Here is a 25,756-nt window from a genome sequence, read left to right as displayed (position 1 = left end):
ACCTCAAATATAGTGAAAGCAGGGGTTATACCATGGGGGAGGGACATACAAAGCAACAAAGAAATAATCTTATAAATGTGTTAGAAACAATCACCTGAAAGAAAAAAACATTTGAATACATAGGCTTCATTTCCCTAACATCAACTTATCTGACCTTTTCTGCTTGACTCAGACATATACTAGATATTGCAAATAAGGGAAACCATGGGACCTAAGTTTCTTTGGGCCTGGCTTACTTCACTTATTATAATTTTTTCCAAGTCTTTCCATTTCCGAACAAATGGGGCAATGTCATTCTTTCTGATGGAGGCATAGAATTCCATTGTGTATATATACCACATTTTCTTGATCCATTCATCTACTGAGGGGCATCTGGGTTGGTTCCATATCTTAGCTATGGTAAATAATGCTGCAATAAACACAGTCATAGCTTTAGTGTGGCTTTGTTTGTGATCATTTACTTTTGGGTAAATGCCCAAAAGTGGGATTGCTGGGTCATAGGGGACTCTACGTGGAGTCTTTTGAGGAACCTCCATACTGCTTTCCAAAGTGGTTGAACAAGTTTACACTCCCACCAACAATGCAGTAAGGATCCCTTCTGTCCACATGCCCTCCAGCAACTGTTGTTATTAGAGTTCTTGATTATAGCCATTCTAACTGGTGTGAGGTGGTATCTCAATGTTGTTTTGATTTGCATTTCTTTTATGCCTGCCAGCATCCTTTAGCTGCAAATGCTCAGCATGGCAAAGGGCCATAGCCTACATTTCTCTCCTGGTGCCTTCCTTCATACCAATGGGTTCAGGCATCCTTCAGCTAGAGAAGGCAAAATTAAGTCCTGGTCTCACAGGCATGGCAGGAACTTCACCTTCATAGGCCTATTACTAATTATGGGTGCACCTCTACAGGGAAGGGGTCATATGGCTTTTGTTTTATTGTTGTCTGTGTCTAAATAGCACTTAGAAGCCCCCAGTTGTGCAGCTGACAACAAGAGTTATGTTTGTGGTCAAGCATTTTGTCCTTGTTGTCTCTCAGATGATCCTGGTCCTGTCACAAGGCTAGATGGGCCCTGGGTGGCAGCAGCATCAATCCTCAGAGCTGACTTGCCTGGACAAGTGGATGTAGCCAAGTACAGCTGTGAAAATGTAGGCTGGTCTATGTTTATTTTGGGGGTTCCAGGAAATGCTGAAAACAGGCAAAAAAGAAAGCTTACCCTCTAGAGATCAAAGGGAGCCTTTCCAAGGCCTGCAATCCTGCTCCTCACTCCCCTCCTTTGGCCTTCTCTGCTAGATGAACTGTGTCTGCCTTTCCTGCCTGAAAGGAGGAAGTGGAGCCTGTGGCCTGACCTTCCTGACTCTCTGTCCTCTCAGGCACCTCTCACAAGGCCTTTCTCAAAGGGCTCTGCCCAGAAGGGGACTGGTGGAAAGCAGAGAAACTGTAAAGATGAAATCAGAGAACTCACCCCTGGGAGGGATAGCTGGAGACTGTCTCTCCTGCCCCTGTTCCACATGGAAGAGAGACTGTTCAAAGAGAGACTGTCGTGTAGACATTATCTAACAAGGTCTCCAAGGTGGACAGAGATCTCCTCACCCCCACACATATCCTTCTAGAATGTCTCACTGTTCCCTCCTCTACTTAGCCCTAGGTGACCATTCCAAAATCTTAGTTTGACTCTACCTAAAATTTCCCACTTAATTAATAAACAACAGCTCAGAATCTCCAGGGTGTACCTCAAGATAATCCCATGAGTCCTCCACCCTCCAGCCTTCTCTCCCATTTCTTTTAGTTTTGCCTGGAACTGCCTCCCCAGCCCATCCTATCTCTGCTGAATATATCAAGGAGGCCAGGTAACTGTATGAGCAAGGAACATGTGGGAAATCACAAAAAATAAAGCTCAGGGTAGCTCAGACTGAGGTGGGCTCTAGCACCTGCAAGGTAGATATAAACAGTAGCCACTAGAAGTTCTTGAGCAGAATAGTTGTCTTAGATAGTTCTGACTTCTATAACAAAATACCATTAACTTAGTAGTTTATAAGTAACCAAAATTTTATTTCTCACAGTTCACGATGTTGAGACATCCAAGATCAAGATGATAACAGATTCTCTGGGTGGTAAGAGTTCATTTTCTGATTGATAGTCAGCTGCTTTCTCAATGTGCCGTCACATGGAGAAAGGTACAAGGTGGGCCACAAATCCCATTTATGAGGGCTCCACTACTCTGACCTAATCACCTCTCAAAAAAGTTCAGCCATAGGGCCTGAACTCCACCTGGGCGCTGTCCCTCAGCTCTTCAGCCCAGAGCTCTACCACTTGAGACAGCGTTACTTCCAGCCTTTTCTGCTTATGTGGTGCTGAGGAATCGCACCCAGGGCTTCATGCATGCAAAGCAAGCACTCTACCACTGAGCCACCTTCCCAGTCCAAGAGTCTGGAATTTTAACAGATGAATTTGGGGGGACACAAACACTCCAACTCAGGCATAATAGTTTTCAGAATAAAGTTGGAAGAGGATATCAGCTGAAACAAACTGGATTTGCTTCTGTCTGCTCCTGTCAGCTGGTGGAGGTTGAGCTGCAAAACAGAAGGAAAAAAGAGGAAGTGAGAAGTTATCCTTCTACTTCCTCCATCATCTTGTACAAAAAGGAAAATTAAATAGAAATAATAAAACCAGTATTCTTTGAGTAATATGGCCCTCCTTTCTTGGGGAAAAGCCCAAGGGAACAATGAGATAGGAGGTGGTCAGCCTGGAAGATGGGCAAACAATCCCTTTAAATTCAAGATGAGTCTAACCCATCCCAGGAGTACTGAGGACAAGGAGGGTTCCTGATTCTTCCTGTGTCCCCTACCCCATTTCCACATCCAACTGGACAAGAGCTGCAAGCTTTCCCTATCCTGTACCATTTTATTCTACTGTTCCAATGCGCAGGCATATGTACTAGAGAGACAGCAAACTTTCCCTCGGACATTTGCAATCCAGTATGGACAAGAAGTGCTGTGACTGTGGCCTCGTTTCTGAACCCATGGAGGCGCATGGCCTAAGTTGTACAAACACAGTCATGCGGCTCACTGAGCAGGAAGTTGAACCTGGGCTGGATATCCTAGGTCTTTGGGCTCTAGAGTTGTAGCAGTCAACAAGAGAGAAAGGTCAATACCCTTATCACCCTGCATGAAGAGGGCAGCATTGTACTCCAACTGTCATCCTTCTTGTTGTTATTCTTTGGCAAAAGAGACCTTTTCCCTTAGAGTCCTTCCTCCATCACATTCCTGGGGACAAAAAGGAAGATCCTGTTTATTTCCAATCAAGAGAGTTGATGACAGGGTCAGCCAGAACCAGCCAAACAGGAACTGATTCCTTAAATCTTCTACTGTGCTTTATCAGCTGAGACAAGGAAAAGGGCTGGTTCTCTAAGGATTCTTTGAAATTCCTACCTATTCTTGGCCAAGTGTCTCTTCAGTCTGGCCTTATTTCTTTCAAGTCCAGCTCCTGAACAGGTGAGGATGGCTGCTGAAATTAATCATTCCCCAGCCCTAAGCTCAGACCACCAGATTTGGACTTCAATTAAAAAGAAAAAACTAAGTATCTGCAAATAAAATGTTCTTTGTTGCAGTAGCTAATTCCTCTGAGCCTAAAGGAGGGAGTTTAGGAAATGCAGGAAAAGAAGAGGTTTCAGGCCCCCTTCCCAAGTGTTTGCATCTATGAGAGAGGCTCAAGATGATCTGTGCTCCAAATTACTCCCAATAGCTCCCATTCAAAACAAACTGGAGGGCTGGGAAGGTGGCTCAGTGGTAGAGCGCTTGCCTTGCATGCTTGAGGCCCTGGGTTTGATTCCTCAGCACCACATAAGCAGAAAAAAAAAAAAAAAAGCCGAAAGTGGCGCTATGGCTCAAGTGGTAGAGTGCTAGCCTTGAGCTGAAGAGCTGAGGGACAGCGCCCAAGCCCAGAGTTCAGACCCCCACGACTGGACCCAAAAGAAACACACAAACCTGGATTTTTTATGTATATTTGAAGCCAGGCATGGGATACAGGCATGCCTGTAACCCTAGATACTTAGGAGACTGAAATCTGAAAATTGTAGTTCAAAGCCAGCCTGGAGAGGAAATTCCATGAAACTCTTAGCTCCAAGTGGTAGAGTCCTTACCTTGAGAAAAAAAAAATATAAGGGACAACACCTGGGTTCAAGCCCCAATACCAGCACAAAAAAGAAAATAAGTATACTGAATACCATTAGAATTTATTCCCAAATGCTGGTTTATTATTATTTACTATTCTAATTATTATTATTACTAATTCTCGGTGTCTCTAGTTTTCCCTCTCTTTATGTCTCTTTTTTAATTTAATTTAATGTTATTGTCAAGGTGACATACAGAGGGGTTACAGTTACATAAGTAAGATAATGAGTACTTGTTGAACAGTGTTACCCCCTCCCTTGTTTTCTCCCACTTCCTCCTTGTCGACTTCCCTACCTCCCAAGTTGTTAAGTTCATTTCCAACATAGTGTCCTGTGAGTATCGCTGTTGTATTGGTTCACCCTTTGTCCTTTGTCTCACCATTTTGTTATTCCCCTTCACTTCCTCAAATCAGATAAACATACATATATGTGTGTGCACATATATATATATATAATGTATATACAAGACACAGGTTACCAAAATCAAAAACAGCGACAACAGAAGATAAACCAAAGGGAAAAAATAAAAAGAAACAGTTTCACAGTACATTTTTAAAAACCTCTTATTTCCATATCTTGGAATTCATTTTGATTAGCATCATTTTATATGGTCCTATCCTCTGCTAGAACTATCCTAGAAATACACTAATTTTTACAAACGAGGGAAACCATGAAGCCTATGTTTCTTTGGGTCTGGCTTACTTCACTTAATATGATTTTTCACAAGAGGTTTTGTTGGGCTTTGTGGTACATGCCTGTCATCCCAACTATAGGAAACCATAGGTAGGAAGACTGAAGACTGTGTTCAAGGCTGTCTTGGGCTAAAAATAAGGCCGTATCTGAAAAATACCAGTGTATGAGGTTGAGGCCCAGATGAAGGGCCTGACAGCCTTGTAGTCACTAGTACCCTGGCCCAGGAGTCCTGGGTTCAATACTTAGCCTTGTCATTAACTAGTTGATGTCCATGATGAACTTCTAACTAAACTTTCTTCAAATGCAAAATAGCAGACCTAAGGTCTTCCTTTTTTAATATATATTTTTATTGTAAAGATACTGTACAAAGGGGTCACAGTTACATGAGTAAGGTAATGAGTACATTTCCCATCAAGCATTTTACCCCCTCCTTTGTTTTTCCCCTACCATCCCTTCCCTCCCCACCTCCCCAACTTCTCTCCCCACCCTGAAGCTGTAAAGTTCATTTTCAACATAGTGTCTTGTACATCTCATTGTTACAATGGGTCAACCTGTATCCTTATTCAGCATATTGTTATTTCCCTTCCCCTCCCCAAATTAGAAAAATATATATATACAAGATGCAGGGCACTGGAACCAAATACAGTGACAACAGGGGTTATACCATAGGGGAAGAACATACAAAAGAAACAATAAAAAACACACAGTACATTATAAGTACATTTAAAAACAACAGCAACAAAGATAAAACCTCTTGTGTCCCTATCCTGGAGTTCATTTCACTTAGCATCATCTTATATGGTCATATGTACATAGCTTTTGAAGACCTAAGGTCTTTCTGATTTTGTAATACTAGAGTTTGGATCTGGAGTGTTCCACAATGACCCATATATTAAAGATCATGAGCTTACACTTAGCACCTGCAAGGAGAGACAACTTGATTGACACTATGGGCTGATGGAATTCAATGAAAGTAACCCTCCCATCACCCCCTCTGCATACTATTTTTGCCTGAACATGTTTAACTAGAATCTACTTGGGAAGAAACAGACAAATCCAGAAAGTAGAATGTTTTATAAGACATCTTGGCTAGATTGCTCAAAAGGTCAGTATCATGAGGGAAAGGTCTGGAAAGACCTAGATAAAATGGGCTAAAAAAAACAAGACAACCAAGGCTAGACATGAGCCTTTATTGGCACTGGAAGTGGGAGAGAAATTAGCTTAAAGGACTGTATAGAGACAACTGGGAACATTTAGATGTGAACTATTTGATATTATTGCTAATACTGAATTAATAGTTCTGTTTTTAGTTGTGTTGACTGTATTGTGATTTCGTAAGAGAAATACAGCTCAGGGACAGAACCTTTGGCTGGTATGCACAGGCCCTGGGTTCAATTCCTAGTACTACAAAACTAAGCAAATAAAATAGGCGAATAAAGGGCTTTCAAAGGAATTGAAGTACATTATATGCAAGTATGAGGTATAATTAAACTCATTTTAAAATTGCTGGAAAGATTAAAAGAGGAGGGGGAAGGGAGATAAGAAAGTAATGGAGGTAATGAATATGATGGAAGTATAATAAATGCATGTATGGAAATATCATAATGAAACCTCTCATAGTGTACTATTAGTATATGCTTGTAAAAAAGATTAAGTGAGAAAAATGATATAATTGATTCAACCAATGCAGAAAAAGTCTTATTAAGTTCAGTGTTCATGCAAAATAGACTCTTAGTAACTGGAAAGAGATGATAGGAGAAAAAAAAAAAAAGAATACCCTTTGCCTTTGGAGATACAAGCCGGAAAAAATAGGGGTAACATGTACAGCTAAAGATGTGTACAGATTTAAAATAGTTCAAAGACAAAAAAATGAGAGAAAAAGAAAAAAGAGGGGCAGAGAGCCAATATATCAAAGTTGTTAAGAGTTGGTAAGTCTGGGTAAAGGGTGGGGTGTTCATTGTCTTATTCTTTCCATTTTTTCATAAGTTGACATTTTATGAGTAAAATGTTAAGAACTAAAAGGAAAAAAGAGTAGCCAACTCTGTCCAGTGCTACTTAAGGCCAAGTCAGGACTATACATGGGCTTGGGGATAACTTTAACAAGACAGACAGCAAAAAGAAGTAGGCAGGGGACAGACGGTAAGAGCTGTGTAAAGTGACTGCACTTATGTTTCCGAGAAAGACTAGGCTGTGTGGGGAAGATGTGCGGAGGATCTAGGAAATGTCCTTCTGGGCCCTAGCAGCATGTCCCATCCTATGACCCCCATGGCAAATACTGAGGCTTGGGGGAAGAAGCAGCAGTGGAGATATAAAAGATTGACTTCAAAGACATGGAAGCCCAGTTGCCTTGACATAATGACTGTTTGGGGGCAGAGGAAAGAAGAGCCAAGATGGCACCATTCTCCAAAATAGAAGTAGGGTGATAATCTGCTTGGGACAGATTTAAGTCTCTCACATTGTGATCTCCCTTAGGGGACGCAGCAGATGGGACACCCAGGGGCAATAGCAGCACATTAGAGAACACTGAGTCATTCCCACACTACACTCTGCTTCTCTGACAGTTAAGTGGGCCTCAGGGTACTAGGGTCAAATCTCTAGATCCAGTGTCTTTGTTCATGTTTTCTCCATATCCTAGAACTCCCTCCTCTCCAAAGAACACTTCCCAAGTCCTGCTTTCCAAGTGGACACGTCTTCATAATGGCCCAGCTACCAGTGACTGCTCCAGAGTCCGTAACCCCACGCTAATGCTGCCTCCATGTGCCCAGCATTGTTGTCTTCTACTTAGTGGCACTATGTACACTAATATCTGTTCCTTACTTCCCAACAAGCTAGCCAGCTCTTGAATGTAGGGAACCTAGTTTATATTCCAAAGTCTTCCCAGCTTTATCCAGCATAGAAGATCAATAGGCTGGGAAAGAAGCAGAGATAAAGAGCCATAGCTTACCACAATCCTTCCTAAAGCTCACTATGCTGATTTCCCCAAATAATGAGGACCAGTTCCCACTTCTATGGATAGGGTGGAATTACTCAGAAACCTTTGCTACCAAGTACCCCAAAATTCCTTTATTTAAAAAATAATAATAGCCAAGCGCTGGTAGCTCATGCTTGTAATCCTAGGTACTCGGGAGGCTGAGATCTGAGGATCATGGTTCAAAGCCAGCCCAGGCAGGAAAGTCCGTGAGACTCTTATCTCGAAACCATCCAGAAAACCAGAAATGGAACTGTGGCTCAAGTAGTAGAGCACTAGCCTTGATCTGAAGAGTTGAGGGACAGCACCCAGGCCCAAAGCTCAAGCCCCATGACTGACAAAATAATAATAATAACAATAATAATAACAACAACAATAATAGAACCAGAGGCTGGTATCTCACAGCTGTTATCCTAGCTACTCAAGAGGCTGAGATCAGACCAGACCACTACCTTTCAATGTCATCCCCGCCAGAAGCATGCAATAGCTTTGATCAAAAAGCTCTGGGATAGCACCTAAGCTCTGAGTTCAAGCTCTAGGGACCGACACATGCAAAAAAACAAAAAAACAAACAAACAAAAAAAGAGTGTGTGTGATACATATATATCAGCATAAATTGACAAAAGGGGCTCACTGGTATCATTACAGACTTGAATATGATGTACTTTAACCAAATGCACCTGCTTTGTATTACCCTTTCTTAACATTCCTCCCTGAGTTAGAGTCCTTGGTTAGGAAAACTCTCAGAAGCACAGCCAGTGTGCTCTTTCCTGGCTGTTTGCAGTGATTCACCCAATTAAGAGCATCTACATAACAAAGCCTCACCGGGCTGCAGAGGTCACAGAGACTGTGAAGTGTGTCTTTAGTGTGTGCCTCAGAGAAGGTTCTCTAATTACCAGTCATTTCCACCCCTCAAGAGCCTGTCAGCCTTTGAGATGCAGGGGATAAAAGAAGCCCCAAATTCCCACCTCACACCCATCACTTCTCCCTCACCACCCCACCCCTGCATTTCAAACCTGTGACTCATAAGTGCCAGGGATGGCTCTCTTCCTACCTGGAGAGGGAGGCAAGGGAGAGAGGCAAGAGGTTGTCTTGATTCAGGAACATTTCTTCAGCAAAAGACAACTGGGAGGGCTATGCCATCCTCTCTGTAAGAAAGCAAGCAAACCAAACTTGTATTCTTTGCTTCCTAGTTATTAAAAAGAAAAGAAAACAATAAATGTTTGTAGTAGAAACTGAATGAGCAAAATGAAAGTTAAAGCTACAAAGCCCTGCCCACTGAGGGGACAAGTGGTCCTACAGATGCACTAGCAGCCAGTTTGGGAGGTGGCAGGTACTCCTTGTGACTGTGTGCATGCCCCTGCTCTTTCATAATCAGCTTTGTAAATTTAATGTTATATCTCCAGCATCCCTTTCCATGAGCACATGGAAAGAACGTTAGAGATGACAGAATTGCTGAACTGGCTCAGCCAGGAACATGCATCTTGGGCATTGAAGCACAGGAAGCAGCATTGCAGGAATTGTGTGTGGGTGTGGGTGTGTGCAAACATACACACATATGCACATCAGTCCTGGGTCTTGAACTCAAGGCCTGGGAGCTGTCCCTGGGCTCTTTTGTTTCTTTCCTCAAGACTAGCACTCTACCACTTAAGCCAGAGCCCCACTTCTGGCTTTTTAGTGGTTAATTAGAGATCAGAATCTCACTGACTTTCCTGTCCAGTCTGGCTTCAAACCATGAACCTCAGATTTCAGCCTCCTGAGTATAGGAATAAGCCACCAACACGTGGCTTAGAATTTCTGAAAGATAAAGGAGGTTTGAATTTTGGTACGTTGGCAGATTCCTTTCTGGGAACTTGTTTTCGTCATCTGTAAAATGGGCCTAACTGTAGACCTTAAAGAACTGTTTTGAGCATTAAAGTAGATCCTGGTTGAAACAGGACTGTGCAGATGGTGGGTATTTTATTACTCATTTTATTAAGTGCTCATTAATTAGCACCTAGTTTTACCTAGCTAGTCTATGTTGAGAATATAAAGAAAGCATCTGGTTCAGGCCTGGAGGAGCTTAAGATCTAATTGGGAAGTTAACACATACACTCACACACATGCAAAGTTAAACAGTAAGAATTTAAATAGTGAATAAAAGATACCATCAATTAGTAGACAATTAAGTGCCAGATGACTAGCACCCAATAGGATTTAGAGATTTAAAACAAAAGAGCACAGAATAATAATAATAATAATAATAGCCATTATGAGCACTGTCTTTTTCTATATATGGAACTAAAATTATTCTTAAAACATTATTATTATTCTTAAAACATAAAGAAAGCTTTCTACATCTTTTTATAAAATGAAAATTCAAGACAGAATTGAGCAACAAGTCTTCAACATCATAAAGCTGTTTATAACAGGAGTTAAAGTAGTGGTAACATTTTACCCTTGTAAAAATGTCACAGAATTCAAATCACAACTTGGATCCTCAAGGGGTCCAAGCTCTTTGTCTTACACAGTAAAGGTTTGGTCAGTTTAATGACAAAATTCCTCCCGACATGCTGACTTTTAAATCCTCTCCATCAGCTCACCCCTTGGGAGGGCCGGCTGTGGTGGCAATTCCACAGTGGTTGTTTCTGTCCCTGGTCATTTTGACAAAGCCTTGTGAGCCCCAGGTGCTCTTCACAAGCCAGAATTTATTGTTTGAATCTATCCCTTTGGAACTACAACCAGCCACCAGAACATCATGATCTAGGTCAGTCCTGGCTGCTATACTCTGGACAATAGGATCTGATATTATAGACTGGGAGGAGTGTGGCCTGCTTCACCAGGAGCAGTAGTGAAGGGCCCCACAATTGCCACAGCCTTCATCAGGGCCTTCTCCTGATGAGGACTGTCCCCAAACCCAGGATCACTAACCACTGCATACTCAGACTTAGATTTACAGGCTTCATTCTTTGCTTCATATAAATAAGATTCCTCTTAGGGCCTGCATTGTCTCTAATATTCTGAAGACATGTTCCATTATGCCCAAGGCTGAGAACAGTCCACAGTGTTTGGTCACTTGGTGAGACCAGGTGGCCAGTCTATGTAATATCTCATTCCAAGGACACAGTATACTAAAAGTTGAACAAGAACCACATGAACCCTGATTCTTCCCAAGAGTCACATTGTTTTTCTTTCTCCCAAGACACAGATCCGGGGAGCTGAAGAAGTTGAGGTCCCTGAAATACTTGTCCTTATTGTCCTTCTAGGGGTTGTTGTTTTGATGCCAGTATTGGGACTTGAACCCAGGACTTTACACTCTTACTTGACTTTTTCACTCAAGGCTGGCACTCTACCATTTGAGCCACACTTCCACTTCCAACTTTGTGTGTGTACACACGCCAGTCCTGGGGTTTAAACTTAGAGCCTAAGCACTGAGCTCTAGTGCTCAAAGCTAGCACTCTTACTACTTGAGTTCCACTTCTGGCTTTTTGTTGGCTAATTGGAGATAAGAATCTCATAGGCTTTCCTGCCCAGGCTGGCTTCAAACTGCAATCCTCAGGTCTCAGACTCCTGAGTACCTAGGATTACAGGGGTGAATCACAGTGCTCTTCACTTCTAGCTTTTTGATGGTTAAGTGGAGATAAAAAGAGTCTCTTAGATTTGTCTGCCTAGGCTTGCTTCAAACCTTGATCTTAACATCTTAGCCTCCTGAGTAGCTAGGACTTCCATTGTGAACCAGCTTTGTGTTCATCTAGTTTTGAAAGCCACTCATCACCTGCCTGAATTCTTCATTGTTCAGATCACCAAAGCCATGTTTTCCCCTTGGATGTATTTCCCATTGTTCAATAATTTCCATCTCCTTCTCCAATACTACTCTCCTCCATCCTTCCTCATTCAACTATGTCATGTACTGTCTTTTGTGCCTCACCTTCCACTGGAACCACTGTATGTCTAAGATCTGATCCAGTTTTAGAGCGGCCAGGGCTATTTCAAAGCAGCCAGGAAGAATTAAAAGATTCACAATTCAAAACCCTAGGGTGGCAGCACTGTACAGGGGAACTTTGCAGACCCAGCTCCTCAGAGTTCACCCAGGCCTAAGAATCTCACTCTATGAGCATTGCCTATGTGCAAGACACAAACACTGTCTCATTCCATTTCCCCAAGGACCACATTATTACATACATTTTGCAAAGGATGAAATAGAAACTTCAGGGAAGTTAAGTCCCTTTCTCTAGCCCATACTCCTCGTAAATGAAGTAGTCAAGAGCTGTTTTTTGGAACCAAGCAGTTGGACCCCAGAACCCACCATGCTGAAGTACCATGTTCTACTCTGATGGAGGAAAGGGATTTTGAGTCCTGAAGGGGATGGCTCAGAAGGGATTCCTATATGCAAAGACTGGAGTGAGGTGGGTATGGTAGTGTCAGAAGAGAGATCAGGCAATGGAAAGCAAGCTTTGGTGGTAGGAAGATTGAAGGAGGGAAGTTATGGCATCGGAAATGCATTAGGATCAAAAAGGAGTCGTTCCTGAAGGTTTGGAACAATGCAGGGTCCAACCACAGCAGTGTCTGGGAAGGTGGTTCCAGGGGGGACACCTTCACTTTAGGAAGCTTTTTTTAGGGAAGGGAGAGGGTCTGGGGTAGAAACATGCTGGAAAGGGTGGAATGGTACCATCCTTCCTAGCTTCTCCCTACTTCTTTACCCTGGTGACATTTGGGGCTAATCTACATTTGGTCCCCGTGGCTTCATTTTGGGGTGTTTGATAATTCCTTGCACACTACATTTCACGAGAAGTAGGTCACCTATTCATTCTGAACGTACTTATGAAGCTTATTTCAAAGGGAGAATTCATTGACAGTGCCTAGAGATTAATTGGCATTAAGAGGTAAGGGGGAGGAACATACTGCTAATTCTGTGGCAAGGCTGGTCTCCACCAGAACCCACCCCCATCGCAGCTTGGAATCCCCTTCCCAGCCTGATAGCCCTACCCTCCGCACCTCAGCCAACTCCTCAGGTGACAGCTGTCACTTCTTATTCCTCCCTCCCTCCCATCCCCTTTTACTTCTGTTGGAGGTTTCTGGTCACCCACCAATGGGTAGCAAAAGCTCCCCTTGTCTTCTGAAGAAGCAGGCAGGGAGTTTGAGAATATGGCAAGGCCTTTGACTCTTCAAGTGAAACTTGATGAACACATCCAAAGAAACTGTGGTAGAAGAAAATCTCTGAAGGCTGAAGACAGGGGGTTCAGTTGAGAAAGAGAACATCTTTAAATACATGTCCACACAGTATTTATTTATTTATTTATTTTTGGGTCCGGTCATGGGGCCTGAACTCTGGGCCTGGACGCTGTCCCTCAGCTCTTTAGCTCAAGGCTAGCGCTCTACCACTTGAGCCACAGCACCACTTCTGGCTTTTTTTCTTTTTGCTTATGTGGTGCTGAGGAATCGAACCAGGGCCTCATGCATGCAAGGCAAGCGCTCTACCACTGAGCCACCTTCCCAGCCCTATCCACACAGGATTTATTGAATATTGCTGATGTTCATAGAAGAACATCTTGGGGAATAGGAAATGACATCATTTGTACCCTTAACTAATGCCTTGGGAAAAGTAAGGAAGACACTGTATGAAAGGAAATGTATCCATTACCTAACTCATGTAATTGTAATCCCTCTGTTTATCACCTTTATAATAACAATAAAGTAAGTATTTTTTTTAAAAAAAAGGAAATAAAAATAGTGATAGAGGCAGGAAAAAGAAAAAGCATTGCACCCACAGGCATGAAACATCTTGGCCAAGGTCAGAGGTTGGTACAGGTGCAATCCAGTGCAGAGGGAAAGCTTGGTATCTCTTCCCTGATGACACCACCCTGCTCATTTAAGACTTCAAGTGCTCCAGGTTTCCACCTTCCCAGGGATCTGCTACTGATTGCATTCCACAAACATTTAATGGAGATTCCAAGGTACCAGTTATTTAAGCTCTTAAGCTCTCCTGGGAAGAATCTGAATTGATTGTCACCTAAGATGGTCAATCTTGACAATGCTCATTGATGCCTTAGAAACCTTAATCAGACATATTGAGTGCTATTGAGGTTGTAGGTGGGAGAACTAGAAAGTAGAAGCAGAAATTCTGTACACTCTCAAAGCGCAGATGGGGCTACTAATTCTTGCCTCCCTGGTGAATGTGGCAATGTCGTAAAGCTAACCTAACTGTGTCCAGGACACAGTGGACATTCAGTAAAACTGTGCAGGGTGATTCTCTCACTCAATGTTGCCAAGACTGGTCCTGTGTGCTGAATTTAACTTTTTTTTCCCCTTGAAATCATTACCTGGCTGAGTTGGAGGCACTCCGCTATGCCGTCTGATTTTGGAGCTTCACACTGGTGCCAACATTGGAGGCCACAGGCACACACTTAGAAATAATCACCATCAGGCCTGTTTAGAAGCCACTCAATGAGCCAAACAGACTATGAAAATCAGTTGATACTGTTGGTGATGAGTGACAGAAACTAGTTCTGGACAACTTAAGCAGAAAAGGAATCTATCAGAAGGCTATCAAGAAGTTCCCAGAGTCAGAAGACTGGAGACCCACACTTGGAAACAGATAGGAAGTAACTATTGGTTCCAGAAATGGAGACCAATCTAATCTTACTATATCACAGTTTGCTATAGCGCTAAGAGTTAAAGGAAGTACTACAACTAACTCTGAATAACTTGGCTATTCAAAAATACCAAAATCATAAGAATGTTTCCCTGTTTCTGAGCCTATTTCAAAAACTACCCTTGACGGAAAGTCTGAACAGGATTTGGCCCACAGTAGGTAGTATTCCCATGGTGTGACACCACTAGAAATATTTGCTAAAGGGCTGGGAAGGTGGCTCAGTGGCAGAGCGCTTGCCTTGCATGCATGAGGCCCTGAGTTCGATTCCTCAGCACCACATAAGCAGAAAAAAAAAGCCGGAAGTGGTGCTGTGGCTCACAAGTGGTAGAGCGCTAGCCTTGAGCTGAATAGCTGAGGGACAGCGCCCAGGCCCAGAGTTCAGGCCCCACCACCGGACCAAAAAAAAAAAAAAAAAAGAAAGAAATATTTGTTAAAGAGAAAAGAAGGTTAAAGTTTACCAATTCCCAACTTAAATAGGGACTGATTTTTGGATGACAGTGGTCAATGAAGGTTCCATATCTCAATGGACATCAGGATTAAGTTCTGTCATTTGTTCTCTTGGACTTGTCCTCATGCTGTAAAATGGCTTCCACAGTTCTAGAAGTTAGATCCAAGTTTATGGAAGAAGGAAGAAAGAGAGGACAGGAGGGGTCCAGCCATCTGCATCAACATGCTGACCATAAAAACAAGAGTATTTCTAAATGCTCCTTTTGCTTTGCTACTTGTAGTTATTTGACACGTTTGGGTTGCATGGCCAAATGAAGCATAGTTGGGAAAGAAGAAAACTGACACTACTTATTGAACCTGGTACCACAGTTCAGTTAAGGAATGGGAATATTAGACACCATATCTAAATTCTAATATCAGATTTGGTCATTGCAAGATTAGAAGCTGGAAAAGCATGGACGGTCTTGAAGGTTTTTCCATAGAGGAGACAGGAACAGGAAAACAGAATGTGAGGGAAAACAAATTCAATTTGCACCTACTGAAGTGGCTCACACCTGTAATCTTAGCTTCTTAGGAGATGGAAGTCTGGAGGATCACAGTTTGTGGCCAGCCTAAAGGGGAAAATGTTCAAAATATCTCAACTAATACAAGCTGAATATGGTGGTATGCAACTGTCTTCCCAGCTATACAGGAAATATGAATAAAAGGATGACAATAGCTGCCATAGATATGCGTGTTGTTTATATGAGAAGGATGAGAATGGCATAAAGGAGAGTGATGGAAATTAGCCAACTTCCTGCACATAGTGAGGCATACCTGTAATTCCAGCGTTTGGAAGCCTAGTTCCATATCCACATTCTGCAATTTGAAATCCTGATTAAATGACTCTAAATCAATAGATCATTCTCTTTCTCCAATCTCCCTTGGGCTCAATTTATTTGATATTTACAATAGAGAGACTCAAAATAACCATTATTTTCACCTGAGATTTGTGTTCTCTCTCTCTGAATTTAAAGCAACTGGGGATGGGCTGGATAGGTGGCTCAGTGGTAGAGTGCTTGTCTTGCATGCATGAGGCCCTGGGTTCCATTCCTCAGCACCACAAAAGCAGAAAAAGCTAGAAGTGGCACTGTGGCTCAAGTGGTAGAGTGCTAGCCTTGAGTTGAAGAGCTGAGGGACAGTGCCCAAGCCCAGAATTCAGGCTCTACAAATGACAAAAAAAAAATGGGGATATGAGACCATACAGAATATTTTTGGGCAGCCCACCCATGTACAGGTACAGTGAACCCCTCCCCATGTAATATTCCATTCATGTCGCACAGTTGATTAAATATGTGTGAATGTGTTTCATTCCTTTCAAGGAACAGCACCCTTTCCTGCCTCCTAAGTGTTGACCATCCAGTGGAGGATAGACTCAGCAGAAAATGGAGTTACAGGAGATGGGAGGGGACATGGAAGAGATGTAGAAGCTAAGTCCTGAAAAAATAACCAAGATTTGATGGATGAAAAGAATAGAAGGCCATTCCATTTTACCTCTGTGCGTGTGCATGCACATGGGTGCACACATACACATATGCAAACCAGTACTGGAGCCTGAACTCAGGACCTCAAGATTTTGCTTGGCTTTTTTACTCAAGGCTGGTATTCTACCATTTAAACTACACATTACGGCTGGTTATTCCCCCATAGAAGGAAAAAGACATTAGCAAAGCTCTTGAAATGAGAAGGAACAAGATATACCTGAGAAAGCCATAGACAGCAGGAGCTCAGAATGAGGGGGAGTAGAAGACCAAGGCAGACAAGCAAGTCAAGACCTGCTGGCCATGGGGTGCAGGCCTATCTAAGGCCTAAGAACAGTGGGAAAGAACCCTAACACTTTTGAGCAGAAGAGAATCAGGATCTGGAGCCCTTTGGCTTTCACTGGGGTGACAGAGGAACAACCAGTATGTTAAATGATGTACTTTTCATGGTAGGTTGGTAGCTGGCCAGCGGCTAAATGGAGCCCATGCTATTTATACATCTTGCTTTCTTTGTAAGTGACCTCCTTCCTCTCAGAACTGGCCTCCGTTTCAAGTGATTTGGTTAACAGGCCTATCTTATCCTCAACAGAGAAGACCTTGCAAGACTCCCCTAGGAATGTTGGAGATCAAAAGGAGAGAAGAGATGAGGAAATAGACAGGATGTAAATAAGCAAGGTGGATTTCTTCTCTCCTTGTCTTGATTTCTTTATCTATAAAACAGGGCATTCTTTGTAGCTGTATCAGACAGCTATTGCTTTTTTTGTTGTTTCTTTCTGGTAGAAGAGCTTGAACTCAGGGCCTGGGCTTTTTGTCCCTTAGCTTTTCTGCTCAAGGCTGATGCTCTACTACTTGAGCCACACCTCCACTTCTGGCTTTTTGTGTTTAATTGGAGATAAGTGTCTCTTGGATTTGTGTGTCCCAGCTGGCTTGGAACCTCGATCTTCAGATCTCAACCTTCTGAGTAGTTAAGACTATTATGTCTCAGCTGCTGGCCCCCTGCTCAGAGTTGCTTTGAGGACATAATTAATACAAAGATCTTGATGGGACCTGGCACAAAACAATCAGAGTACTAGCTTTGTGTTTTGCTACTCCTGAAAGACAAGTTCAGGATCCTGTACAGAGGGATTTTATTCCTGTCTGCCAAATAGGACACAGAGAAAGTTTGAGAGCCTCTAAATCAGGCAAGTCTCAGACACCAAATGACCAAAGTTTGAACAAATCTTCCTTGCGAGTTTGGGCCTGGGTTGCCAGCGTGTAGGTTCTGCTGTGCTTATTATTTCAAGAAATAATAAGGCTCTCCTACTCCTGCGAATCAATCCGGGCTAACTCAGGGCCTGGAGCAGAGGCTTTCAGACCCTGTCGCCTGGGCGCCGGGGCGGAGCCTGGAAAACAGAGGCGGGGCGGGTATTGCGGGGGGGCGGGACCTTCGCGTCAGCCCCGCAGTCCCACCCCCAGCGGAAGTACTGCTGTGCCCGCCCTTCTTAGAGAAGGCTGGTTCCCCGGTCCCCGCCTGAGCGCTCTGTCCGTACAATTCAGTTCCCGGAGCTGGTTGGGCCGGGGCCCCAGTACCGGGTCCGTAGAGAAGGCCCCAGGGTCTGTGCATCTTGCTGATCTCCCGCCCTCCTCCCCCTTTCTGGGTTATCCGTGCGGCGGCCGGCGTCACTGGGGACCGCACAGGTAAAGTCTCAGCAAGTAAGGCGCAGGTGTGGGCGCCTCCCGGGCAACACTGCTTGCGGTGAGGCGGACGGCACGTGTCCCGGCTTTTTTACAGAGCGACCGTATTGACAGGATCGGAGAGGGCTGGTACGGACCCTGGAAGTCCTGCGAAGCACCTTAGAGAAAGAAGGGGCGGGACTGAGGCCCTGGAGCTGGCGGCCGCGTCAGTTGTGTCCCCGCGTCTTGCGCAGTCTCGGTTATGCCTGGGAGGTGGCGAGCTGGTTGGATGCGGGACGCAGATGTGGGCGAGATCCCCAAGGCTTGTCCCCCACCCACTGCGCGCGGTGACTGGGTTCTGACAGCCGCCCCGCCTGCGTGCGCACAATTCCAGGGTTTGCAGAATGAAAATCAATAAAAAATCGATGTAGTGGCGAAGAACACAAAACACTTTGGATTGTTATTGCGTTTGTTAAATTCTTTTTTTTTTTTAATTCTTACTTCTTCCTTAGAAAAAAAAAATGCTTCAGCTTGGATTCGGGCCTTGGAGAGAGACACAAAATATCTCCTGGTCCCGGCTTAGGAGACGTACGCGCGCCTTCGTTCCAACACAGCGCAAACTTCCCCCGGCGGCCGAGCGCCGACCGGCGGAAAGAGAAGCCCCAGGGCGCGCTCGGCTTCCAGATACGGCTTTTCCGCGAGCCCAACCATCTGCCCTTTGGGGAGATGGCCTCCCCCCTCCACCTATATTTCCCCGGTTCACCACCCACCCCCGCGCCCCAGGGGCCGCGCCTCCTCCCCTCCCCCGCGCTCTCCCCGGCGCTTTAAATAATGATATTTGCATGCAGGGAGCGATTCATAAATATGTCAGGGCCGGTGAAATATAGGCAACATTTCAAACTTTCTATTTAAAAAACATGAATTATGGCCGCGGAAAATGTGTTCCCATTTAAAGGCGATACGAAGTATTTGGTGTCTCGTCCCCGGGCCCATCCATCACGCAGACAATAAAGAGAGTTTTTCGCCCTGACACCCGCGATTTATGGGCGCCCTTCTCTGCCCTCATCACTCACCCGCCTCGGCCGGCCCAGCGACAGGCCCTGCGGAGAGACCGCCAGTCGCCCTGCGCGAATCCGCGCGCGTACTTTGCGGCCTTATTGAGCGACCCCCCCCCCGAAAAAATCCGCAGCTCCGGGGGAGGCGCCCACTGCCGAGAGTTGGGGATCAGCCTTGGGACCCTGAACAGCCAAGTGGTAGTGCAAACCGCACAGGTCCACCTCAGGAGCAAGCAAGTTGGGCTGTGGCCCAGCGGGCCCAGGGATGGCCTAGAGGGCCATCTCTGCATCCAGGCCTCGGATCAGATCGCCACACAGTGCCGGGAAGTTTTCGGCTCTGGCCGCCTGAGGTTATTTAATCGCTAAGTCGGGGTGAGAACGGAGAATTAATTGAGCCAGAGAGCTCTGCCTGATTCCTTGATCATTCCTCCCCAAGGAAGGCAAACTGGTCCCAAACTTTATGAAGCCCCACAGAGTGGACGCTTCTGGCCCAAGCTTTCTACAATTGTTTCAAAGCCGGCCTCTACTTTAGCCACTAGTGGGGTGTGTACAAACCCAGGCCGGGTGTGTTTGCAGCAGTTAGAAAATTGCTTACGCTCAGGGACCAAAGAGTTGGAGAGAAATAAGAAAAGGAAGGTACCTTCCCTAGTGTTTTGCCTCAGTCCTGACTAGGCCACCAATGCCCTTCTGGTCCCCGCCTGACCCTACAATGATTTGTTCTCCCAGATTTTGGTGGCCACGAAATCTGATGTATATTTGTGTCTAAGAAAGTTTGGGCTATGTCTGCTGCGGAATTTGCTTTCAGTTTTCGCTGAGGGCGGACTTGGGCCAGCAAGTTCAATAAGAAGATAGCAGAAACAGGGTGCTGCTGGACACCGCTGGGCAGCGGGAAGGTGGTCCACTTAGGATGCTGCTTATCTAGCCCATCTGGAGGTTGGACCCACCACCACCCATGAACGGAGGCAACTTGTTCCCCCTCCCCATGGGCAGATGACTCTAAAGTATATTCCAGCCAGGAGCCATTTCCTACTAGATGCACTCGAGTTGGATTTACTCGGATAAATGCCCAAACGACAGCCAGAGAAATCCTGCCTATCCTAAAAATGACAAGGTTGAATTTACTATATCGAGATTCGTGTGTAAGTGCAAGGAAGACAGAAATTATACAAACAGCTCAATTGTCCAGTGTGTACCACTGAATGGCTCTGGCTTCAAGGGCATGTAACAACACATCTGAATATCTAGATCTGTACAAGGATATAATTTTTTTTAATTTCTAGATGCATATGCATATAATTAGGTTGGATATTTTCTAGAGCAAGTGTCTTTTTAGAGCCCTTATTTAGTTCTCATGCTGGGCCCAACATGTTCAAGCAACCACACCATGGTTATTTCTTATAGCTGGAGTTGGGGGAGGCGGTGCCTACTTCTCTTGAAATGTCTTCAGCTTGACACCCATGGAAAAAGACATTTAAGAAAAGCAGGCAGGCAGATAACTGAGCATCAATGCAATATTTGTGGGTTTGGAAATAAATACTCTTACTCAGAATGTAAGAAAAAACAGAGGTGTTGGGGTGGGGAGTCTGCCGGGGCACCTCCTCAGAATCTCAATGCATGTAGCAAGCTGAGGTATACTCTACACGGAATGGGATATTCCAGGACCCTGTAGTCGCTGCGGCAAGGTGAGGCCTGAATGTTCAATGCAGTAGCCAATACCTTTGGTGTTCTCTCAGATGTTTGTTCGGTGACAGAGCTGTGGAGCACTGAACCTGGCGTTTAAGGTGGCAGGACCTGGGGTCCCAAGAGCACTCCTTTCTTCTCAGACACTTTACTCGTCAATCCTGGCTCCATCTGGCCTTGGGCCTATGCATTTGAAAGAAGAGCTCAAAAAAAGGGCGGGTCTCACTTGATTTCTAACACTTACCAAAGCGCCAAGCCTGAGGCCACCGGGAAGAAGCCATGATTTTTGCTCTAGTCCAGAAGCCAGACTCCACCCAGCTGTCAGGGCACCAAATAAAGCCTTGGAAGCAGTTGTCTGGATATATTTACTTTGAAATACTAGGCACCCCTTCACATACTAAGTGCTGAAATCGCAGTGCCTTTTGGGTCTCCTCCATATATTTGCAAAGCCTAGGCAACACGGATGATGATGCTGGCAACATTCAAACTGTGAAATTCCAAGACCAAATATTAATTCCAGAGCAGGGCGCTTGCCACTATCCACTCATCTAACTGACTTGAACTCCATCTCCCCCTTCCTATCCCCAAAGGCACTTAACCCTTACACTGGCACAGTGCTTCTAAGCACCCTGCTTGGGGGTAGAAGTTAAAGAGTCCTTGGTCATTAAATCCTGGGACTCTTACTCACTCCTGAGGCTAGTATGCACCGGCAGCAACAACCCGGACCCAGAGAATGCCCTGATGCTAACAGTGTGTCTCCACATGAAGTGGTTCAGATGGTTATACCAAGAGGAGGGAGAGAAAATAGGAAATGATTTCGAACAAGTAGGAAAAGGGGAAGGGAAAATGAAAACAGGGTTACAGAATCCAGAAAGATGCTGCAGTGGAAATAAAGGGAAGAAATGGTGAAGAGGTGAAATGGAGAGTTCCAAGAGGGGAGCCAAGAAGGACATAGGCCATAGGGAGGCCCCAAGGCCCCAAGGCAGGTCTTGGGTCCTGCAAGATCCCGAGAAGCCACGAAGCCCTCACAGGAGGCTGTCCTAGAGTCTGGGCCCTATTTCTCAGTGGGTCGTGTGGGCCTGGGTCCTGCGGCCTCACCACACTTTCTCTCACCCCTCCACGGAGACAACAAGGAGGAATAGGATAAAGGATGGGGAGGCCCCTAGGGGCGGGCGCCACTCCGGGACTGTTTGGGTGCTCTGGGCCAGGCTTTCCAGCTCGCCGGGCTTGACCTGTCAGGCGGATTATCTTCGAGGGAGATTAATAGGGGAGGCGGGCTGCAATAATAATCGTTTTGTTTGATGTGACAACTCTGATAGGCGTTGATTTACTTACAAACTGATAGGCTTTTAATTGAGCGCCTCCACCGAGCCCAAGATGAAAGGGAAGCGGCGGTGAAAGGCGGCCCGCCTGCCCTCCGGCCTCAATACTGATTAGCCATCTCGACAGTGAATAGTTCAAGGCATTTTCAAACTTTTTTCCTTGGCTCTCTCTCGCTCTCCCCTTTCCTTCTCCTGCCCCCCATCCCCTCCTCGAATGTCTGCAGTGCCTACTCCTTTTTTTTAGAGAAAACAAATCATTTCCATTGTGTGCAAATAAAATCCGCAGGACATCCACACTGACCGCTGTTGGAGGTTGAAGGCATTAGGCCTAGTGCGGAGTAATTAATAACCCCCCCCACCTCCGGGGCCCCCTCGGCCTTGGGGGAGATTTGGCCTCCCGCCTGAGGTGCGCAGGCTCGACCGCTGTCACCTCCCAAACGCTCGGGGCACGCAGGTCCCCAGGCGCCCCCGTGCGCTCGGACCTTCGGGAGTTGGGTTTTGAGCGTAGCGATCGCGTGCAGCCCAGGACCTGCGCCTAGTTAGCACAGCATAGACCGGCGAGTGTGTGCAGCCACTTTTAGAGGTGCAGGACTTACTCCCTGGCTCCCTCAAGCTTTGGACCCTTTGGGAGGGGGCATCCTCTGAACTGCCAGGCCTAAGGAGAAAGCCACTGCCATTAGAGGACCGGGGGAGGGGGGGAACAGCACCAAAAGACCTGTCTAGAAGGTTGGAAAGGATACCAGAGCCGGCAGCCTCGCGCCCCCCCCCGTCCCCTCTCCCAGCTCTGGTCCCAACCCCAGGCCTATCCTAGAGATACGCTGCCCAAAGGCCAGCTCGCCAAGCTGGGAGCGCTGCAGCCGGTCCAAATGGACACCTAGACAGCCATGCGTTGTGTGACACAAGCAGACACCAACATCCGAAGGATAAAAGCGGCTTCAAAAACGCTGCCCTACAGAGACAATTTAGGATTGCCATCCACAGAAATTGGCATCCGGGACCCACTCTCCCAAGATCACTCAGAAAAACTTCATAACCTTACCTGTTATCTGACCACGCTCTGTCTCACCGACTTACCTTTCTCTGTGTCGCACAAAGACACTACACACCCTCTTGAATGTAGGTGTATTCTTACACACACAAACAGCGGCCCCAAACACACACCAACCACCTCACTTGCCCCTCTTCTCGGCTGTCCAAAATAGCTTTAATCAAATTACCATCTCATAAAGTTTACAAACCTAAAAGGGGGGAGAGAATAAAATTAAAACGCAGAAAAATAATGCCTACGAGAAAATTCTAAAACTCACCCCACAAAGTTCTTGGTACCCATGCGGAGTGGGGAGACAGAGAGACCAAAAGGAGGCGAGTGGGCTGGTTAGAGGAAAAGAGTGAGCACTCGCAGAACCGGTCCCAAACCGGACCCGTAGACACACCGCGCAGTTTAGCTCCCAGGTGCGGGTAGGAACCCGGCCTCCAAGGCTTGCCCCCCTCCCTGCACCCCAGAGCGGGCACAGACGGGCTCCGGGCTTCCAGCCCCACCATTTATCAAAAAGACTTGACAACAAAAGAAGAGCCGGGCGGAAAAGTGGGGGGAGGGGAGATCCAAAGTCTTCCAAGTCCTTCCAAGGAGGGGGTGTGTCCTCCGCTAACCCCCCTTCTCTCCCCCTGCTAGTTTCTACCAGTTTCTGGAGGTGACCCTCAGTCCGGTTCCCGGGAAGTCACACCGCGGCGCAAACGTAGGCATATACTGTGTGCGCCCCGACCCCGTACCCGGTCGCACACACAGCGCCTCCCCTCTCGGAACAGCCCCGGTGACGGTGCGGACCCAGCGGAACGCGGCCGTCCCGCTCCGCTTCCCGACGAGAACCCGCGTTCCCACCGGCAGGCGCCCCTCCCTCCCTCGCGCCTTCGCTCTCCTCTCCCGGCGCAGCCTAGTCCTAGCTTGGCGCTCCGTTAAAATCCGAGCGAGCAGCCCCAAGTAACCCGGACTCCTCAGGCTTTGGGTGAGCGCTTCAGAGGGCAGTGAAGGGCTAGGGAGGAGGAGGGAGAGCCTGAAAACGTTACTCCCGCACACCCACCTTCAGGCCTCTTCTCCGCAGCCTTTCAGCCCTGTGATGGGGTGGGGTGAGAAGAAAAGCATCGAAGGGAGTTATCCCATCAGGACTCAGTTTACTTTAGAGGTAGGGGCTCTTAGGAAGAAGTCTTGGGGGTCGGGGCACTAAAGAGGACGGCAGGCTCCTGACATCTGCTGGCTACCGGACCCTAAGGGGATTGTTGTCAGGAAGTGGGAATTCTCCATTAGACGTCGCTGCCACCACCACCACCACCACCTCCGGTCTCGGGGTACCCCGATGGCCCCAAACTCTGAGGTCCCAGCCGACCAAATCCCCAGTTTAGAGGGTGTAGCTGTCTCTCCAGTACCAAGAAAGGAGGCGCGGATGCCAGGCCTGGCCCCGGTCAGCGCCCCGGGCGCACCTGCGCACTTCACTCTCGCGGTTCCTTTTCCCGACGCCGAGCGTCTCCCCCACCCCCTTTTCATTCTTTTTTTTTTTTTTTCCTTAGTGCCCCTCTCCATCCCAAGAGGCTGCTCCTCGTTCCCCCTTCTCTGGTTCCTTCCTCGGTCTCTCTCTCCCTCTCTCTCTCTCTTTCCCTACAAGTCGCACCCGCCTTGTAATCAGCAACAAAAGCTGACATAAATCATGGGTGGATTGACAAGAGCTGACAAATAACTGATTGATTGCGGTCGAGGCACATTGACAATTGATGGAGGGGTGGAGATGCCCAAAGAACGAGGGGGAGAGAAAAAGAGAAGGCGGCTGGGGAGAGTAAGAATGGGAGGGGGGCAGGAGTGTGAAACAGAGGAAACATGTGACCCCCGCTGGAGCCCCAATCTGCGCATCCCGGAGCGTCACGTGGCTAGGAAGGGCGGAGAGCCCGGCACACGTCGCCGAGTCGAGCCGCGCCACCCGCGGCCCTCCTAGCTTCTAGCTTCTGGTTTCTCCACCGTGGAAATCTCAGGAAATCAGAGCGGGCGGGCGTGCGTGCGGGTGGACTTCCTCGAATACCCGCACTCCACCTTTCCCTAACGCCGGTGGCCGCGCCGGGGCGGGATCTCAATCACTGAAAAGAACACTTGATATGCGAGCGACCCTTGGGCAACCCCTGAAGTTGACAGCCCTGCTGGTATCCTCGCTCCCGCCCCTTCCTTCTGGATACCCCGGAAATCTGTCCCGAACACACCCCCTCCCCACCCCATTCACCCCCCCACCCGCCAAAGGTTTCAGTTTTCAAGCTAGGAGAAGGAGGAACAACGAGGAGAGGGGGGAAAAAAAGAGGAAGGCGGTAGATGGCAAACGTAGAATAAATGTCCATCTTGTCCACCGAGCGAAATCGAGGGGAGGGGACCCGTCAGGGGTGCGGGGGGCGGCGGCGAAGAGGGATCTGGCCCATTAAAACCAGCTCTGAGAGTCCTGGCGGCGGCGGCGGCGGCGGCGGCGGCGGCGGCGGCGGCGCGGGACGCGTCACATCCCCTTGACCCTCCAATCACCTCGGGCTCCCATTTGATTGGAAGGCGGCAAAGGCTTTAATCTCCCCCTCGGTGCAGCTGCTTTTGAAGTGAGTT

At 46.6% G+C, this 25,756-nt stretch overlaps 2 long non-coding RNA genes across 3 annotated transcripts; one reads left to right on the top strand and one right to left on the bottom strand.

Moving 5' to 3' along the window:
* Window positions 1-2,056: 2,056 nt before the first annotated feature.
* LOC138825925 (uncharacterized) lies at window positions 2,057-25,756 on the bottom strand. Of its 2 annotated transcripts, none has more exons than XR_011371532.1 (4): window positions 25,682-25,756; window positions 8,881-8,974; window positions 3,149-3,260; window positions 2,057-2,567 (listed from the first exon to the last, which is right to left on the bottom strand). It is a non-coding gene; the product is annotated as an uncharacterized lncRNA (long non-coding RNA). The 2 variants fall into 2 exon arrangements; XR_011371531.1 differs by lacking the exon at window positions 25,682-25,756 and adding an exon at window positions 23,442-23,683.
* LOC138825689 (uncharacterized) lies at window positions 17,904-18,525 on the top strand. The gene is made up of 2 exons (XR_011371491.1): window positions 17,904-18,101; window positions 18,196-18,525. It is a non-coding gene; the product is annotated as an uncharacterized lncRNA (long non-coding RNA).

The sequence above is a fragment of the Dipodomys merriami genome, unplaced genomic scaffold (assembly GCF_024711535.1).
Source record: "Dipodomys merriami isolate MVZ:Mamm:240054 unplaced genomic scaffold, mDipMer1.0.p SCAF_14, whole genome shotgun sequence".
Classification (NCBI taxonomy): Eukaryota; Metazoa; Chordata; class Mammalia; order Rodentia; family Heteromyidae; genus Dipodomys; species Dipodomys merriami.
The sequence above is the reverse complement of the archived record's forward strand: the minus strand, read 5'-3'. Positions and strand labels throughout refer to the sequence as shown.